This window comes from Uloborus diversus, chromosome 5, assembly GCF_026930045.1.
Source record: "Uloborus diversus isolate 005 chromosome 5, Udiv.v.3.1, whole genome shotgun sequence".
In the NCBI taxonomy this organism is placed as follows: Eukaryota; Metazoa; Arthropoda; class Arachnida; order Araneae; family Uloboridae; genus Uloborus; species Uloborus diversus.
Window position 1 is genome coordinate 170,437,871 of NC_072735.1, and position 6,052 is coordinate 170,443,922.

A 6,052-nucleotide genomic window follows, 5' to 3' on the forward strand; every position below is an offset into this window, starting at 1 on the left:
AGTTCAAATCATGTTTAATTTGTTAAATATGCCTTTCTTTAAAATTTTTCTTTTAAAATAATCATGTTAATTCAAGAAATGGCTTTCTTTGAATGCATATTTTCTAACATGGAGGATGGTTTACACAGATTGCAATCTGCGTGAACAATTTCCCATGCTAGACACTTCATGTTCAGAGGGTGGTTGCTGAATTTTAAATGTTGCATTTAAATATTGCTAGCCAAACAAGTGCAAAAATTATGCTCCTCAATTCAAATCTTGTTAAATTTATTAAATATGCCTTTCTTTAAAATTTTTCTTTTAAATATTTCATTTTGATTAAAGAAATGACTTTCTTTGAATGTGTATTTTCTGATATGGGGGATTGTTTACACAGATTGCAATCTGCAGGAACAATATCCCATGTTGGACAGTTCTTGTTCAGAGGATCATTGCTCAATGTTAAATTTTTCATTTGAATATTATGCTACCCAAACAAGTGAAAAATAATGATCCTCAATACAAATCTTGTTAAATTTATTAAATATGCCTGAAGTTCAAGTTTCATTGTTTGTTGTAATGTACTATTCTGTAAGCACTGACTTTTTCTTGTTACATAATGCAATCAATCCTCAATCTAGTAATCTGAAATCTGCCTAATCAAATCTGTATGGACTGTCTCATGTAAACAATAAATGCACATTATTAAATAAAATTCTGAATGATACTCTTTGTGGTTATATTTATAAATCCCACTAAGTGAGGCAGAAAATTGCAGTGAAGAATACTCGTGCATGTTTTATAGGTCAAAGGATTTATCTATTGGAGAGAATTAGTCAATAGCCATTTTTTTTTTCTTGCATTTTTACCTTATGGTTCTGTAACGTGTATACAACATTCATTAAAAATTTGTATCTGGCAACATTCACACAAAACAAACAGAAATTTACAGCAGTAATAGTAAATATACAGTAGATAGAGCTTAAAAGATCTGAAGTAGTTGGGACCATATGTAGTTAACATTTTCAAATTATTTGGATTTTTGAAAATAACCAAGAACACACCATTTAGGAAAATTGTATGCCATTTAATAGAACAAAGTGATATTCATTATGTACAGGCCCAGATCTATAGAGTTTGGGGCCCTTACAACAAAATCTGTAGGCCCCCTCCCCACAAACCAGCAGTGTATATTTGCAACGTTAATAAGTCTTAGTGCTAGTCTCTTTAATTTTTTTTCATTTTCTTAGGCTGTTGGGTCCCTTAAGGACGTGCCCCCTCCCCCTCTGCAGGGTATGTGGGTACACAGATCCGGGCACGAATATGTACCTAACTAACCTACAATACAGTACAAATGCTACAAAATGTAACTAAAATAAACCCCAATTTTTTAACTTGATATATGTGAATACCTAGATATTCTAAATCTTCATTTTAATACATCCTTTTCATTCTGTATTTTTTTTTATAGCTGCTAGATCAATTCACACCTCAGAGTTTCTACATTCTTCAACTCTTAACATTGATAATTTTTTGAAGGGAGTCGACATGTAAACTAGTGGTATAATTAATGTTCTCATAGTTTGTTGTAAATATTCTTAGAAAATTTTGACCGTTGAAAAACTTCAGGTCATTTGATTCGCGCTTCCTTTTAAGACTCAACAAAAGACAATTCAATACTTTGAAATGAGATACTTATGTACTGAAAAAAAAATTTGGAATTTCTGCTAGCACCTGTCTGTTTAAATTTTGTAGTAAATCTAGAGTATTTTTGACAATATTAAAAATTTGTTTCAAGAAAAAGCCTCAGTGATCCATATTGCATGACAAGCTCTCTAAGCTATTGATGAAGCACTTGTCAATAAATGGTAGGGGAGACAGGAGTTAGTTGGCATAAGGGGTTGGCATTGTGTTTTTAAAAAACTCCAAGGTTGGTTCAAAGCACCACTGAGCTTATCATGTGATCATCATGGATACGTCAATCTTGCATGAGAACGTCAGCTGGATCCAGCCATTGCTTTGAGTGGAAGGATTGAAAACGTGATTTTCGTATCAGTAAGCAAAATCTTGATTATTCAGTATTTGTCATTTCGTACTGCAGCATATTCACACAGAGGTAACATTCACAAGTTTTTAGTATCTTTGGACATTTAGCTAAGAGGTTATAAGTCCATTTCTGCTGTAGTTGTTGAACATTTGTTTTGGTCGCCATGTTTATTTTACTTGCCGTGTTGGGGTTAGTTGGCATAGGTACTCGGGGGCTAGTTGACATAAGCTGACTGGGTATGCCAACTAACCCTGCAACAACGGATAAGTTAAGGTATGCCGACATTTAAAGGCAAAGAAAATGAAATGTGTACTTAGCTCCACTGATGAAGAGGAGGATTTATTAAATATGTAGTGAGTAAGATTATTTTAGGTGGGGTTGAATTGAGTTTGGGTAGTGATAATGATGAAGAAGATGGAATTTTGCCTGTGCAAAGTGAGGTTGGTGTGAAAAACTCAAACGAGAAAAAGGTCGTAGGGACTCAGAGTCATAAGATTGATGTTGGGGGTCTCATTGTGGGGACTATGTAGCTGTGAAGTACATTTATAGGGGTTTTCCCTGGAAAAATTAAAGTATCTTCCATGAAGAAATATAATGGAAACTTGTGTTGGCCTGAAAACATGAACATAATCTGGTACAAATCTAATAAAATCATCAAAAAAATTGAACTATCCATTATGATAAGCAGTGACCCCGCACTTTATTCAGTTGACATGTGACTAAACTGAATGATTTGATTTTGGCTTCTTATGATTTGTACATTTTCGTCAATATACTTTTTTTATACTTAAAAATGTGTTTGTTTTTTTTTTGACACATACAATGTTTAATTTCAAGCGCATTAACATTATTTCTAACTGCGCTTTACATAAAGGTGAGCAAATACCGGTATTACGAAATTGCAAAATTGCTTTAAATACCGGTATTCGGTATTGCATTCTTTATAGTCACGACAATATTATCCTTTCTCACTATGTGTTCAAAAACTTTGTGAATAAAATGTGAATGATTGCAGAAATATTTTCAATTCATTAATTATATTTGAAAGTAAATATTTGAAATACTACTTCCTTTCATTGCTTATGAAATTAATTAGTATGTGTTGTTTATGCCCTACTGGTGCCTTATTCCTGACCAATTTGGTGCTTTTTATTGACACCCAAGCAATTTCAGAAATTTTTCATACCTAAAATCCTATATTCTTCAACGTGACACCTCCCCCCCCCCTTGAAATGTAGTCTGTATTTACCCCTGCGCTCGAGACGATATTGGCGAGGGTTGAGACAAAAAGTATTGGACGAGGTCCTAAGTCGTTTTTTGTTCCACATTTACAACAGGCGCCACTAATTCCATCTAACTCGCAGGTCGTCCAAAGTGATCCCGAATATACTGGATCCGTGACAATCAGAGGATCGAGCAGGCCAGAGAACATAGGTGGCTCGCGGGGGGGGGGGGGGGCTTCCAAAAATTAGAGAGGTCTTACCCCCTCACCTTTTGAGTTATAAATTAATGATCGATTGAGAAGTGATTTTTTACTGGGAGGATTTATTAATTTTACGAAAAGAAAAGCTAAAGATCCTCATAAAAAAACAGCAAAAAATATCCTTAGTGAAATACTTTCTCTGATTAGACTTTTCTCCGGTTATTTCATAAGAGTTGAACTTTTAATAGGAAGAGAAGCCAATACCATCCCGGTATTGACTTCTCTCACCCATCCCGATATTTGAGGCCATATTCCACATTTTTCATTTAATCAGAAATGCTAAAATCCAACAAGATAGCCCAATTTTACAAGAAAAAGAAAAGCTTCAGGGATGCCGCCTTCTAGTCCTCCTCCCCCAAAATTTCTTTTCAACTCCACTTTTTTGGTGCACCAGCCGCCTATGCCAGAAAGGGTGATAATGTAGAAAAGGAAGTCCTCTGAAACCCTTGCTGTATGTGGTGACCGAACATTGTTTTGTTAAAAACTGGTCATGAGGACTACTCCCTGAAACTCAGAAATGTTCCCTTTGTGGACCGTAGAAAAGGACGAAAGCCACATCCTTCTCCAAAATTTAACCATGTTTTCTTTCTTTTTTTCCCACTTAAGTAGTTTTTATTTTAATGTTTTTGTGTTTTAAACTCTTAAGGAGCACGATATTCCAACAGTATAAGTAATGTACATTGGTACCTACCGCGGGAAAATATTACGCAACACATAGCAGTGAGTACATTGTTGCAATAATCAACAAAAATGTGTTCAACAATGCCATAACTCATCAACAGAGTGAACGCAACTGTTACTTTTCACTTGAAGCCGATGAGACGCACTGATAGCTGAATTCGAGCTTCCATTCTCTGAAAATTCTGTTAATTTGATGAAATTGTGTGAGAATTTTATTTAAAAAGTGAGTCAACATTTACTTTTAACCTTTCTCTACTATTAGATTCTCTACTTTGATTTAAAAATATTTTAGCATAAACTATACAGTTTTCGTATCACAGTATTGGCGAATTTTGTGATAAACCAGAGTTAGCAACGGCAGCACGATCGGGGTAAATTGAGTCGTGTGCAAAACTAGCAGGGGTGTCCACGGGGGGGGGGGGGAGGATTATGGCTCAAGTTGTGACATCAAATTTTTTTTTTTGGGGGGGGGTAATTTTTTTAAAGTTTATTTAAATTTATTTATTGATTAATTTTTAATTTAATTATTTTATTTTATTTTATTTTACTTTATTCTGTTTATATATTTCATTTCATTTATTTATTTAGTTTTTGTGTGTGTGTGTATGTCATTAAAAGTCAGAACTTTTCTGATAAAATAATAATAATAATAAATAAAAATAAATAAAAAATAAATAAAATAAAAAAGAGAGCTGAAAAATAAAAAAGGGAAAGAGGGTTGAGAAAAATTTGTGGGCTTATAGTGGAAGAGTACGGAACATTTCTGTATTAATTATTACATCAGTGAACATGTAATCTGAAATCTATGTGTACCATAAAAGGATAAATGTAATCTAATGTGCTATCAATTTAAAAACAAATTTTAAAAAAGAATATTAAAAATCAAATAAAGGAATTTTAAGGCAGCAAAGGCTTGCATAAAATGCACCGCCTGCGCAGTCAATTCCAGCCGAGGACTGCAGTTTCGTGCTTTTTAGCACTCATCAGCCCGGAATGGGAAGTAACTGAGCTGGAGGCAAAAAAACCTCTTAAGGGAACCAAGAGAGCCAAACAAACTGTTAGCTAAAGGGCTTAGTCTGTGGCGCCCTCTCATATCTTAGTTCCAGAGGCGATTGCCCCGCTTGCTCTCCTCTTCGATGCCCCTGGATGACATACAACTAAAAACTTTCACGTTGAAACTTTTGAAACATTTCTGATCATTGTAAATGATCTTTCTGATTTGTTAGTGAAGGAAGATCCTCTCATGGAAGGACGTAAGTGATCATAGATGCGTTAATGTCCTACTATAAATAACTATGGAGAAAAGTAATAATTTCGAAAAGATCATCATAACCTGCACTTTTTTTCCGAACATTAATACATGTTTTCTTTATACACGTTCACGTCGTGCACATGAATCGAAAAAAGTACATATTAAACTTATTTCATAATTATCTATCAGTGGAATGAAGCATTTTTTTTTTAAATCTATGAAGCTTAACTTCTATTTTAACACTTTACCGAGTCTTAATTTACGGGGTAATTTCGTGGAACGTAACACCGCGTAAAACGAGAGTTGCTGTACTTCATTTTAAATCACTTACGTATTCATCCATTAATTCATTCATTTCAATTATATTATTTATTAATTCACTTATTTATTCATTCGTTCCACTTATTTTCTTATTCATTCACACTCTTTTATTTGCTCATTTATTATTTTTTCCCCCTATATTAATTCATTTGTTTATTTATTCGCTTATCCTTCCATTATTTATTCATTCATTTGATGAAAAATATTTTAAATAATTAAATACAAATAGTTCATTAGAAAAATACTTTAGTTTTCACTTGGTCCCATACTGCCGTGCTAAGCACAAAAG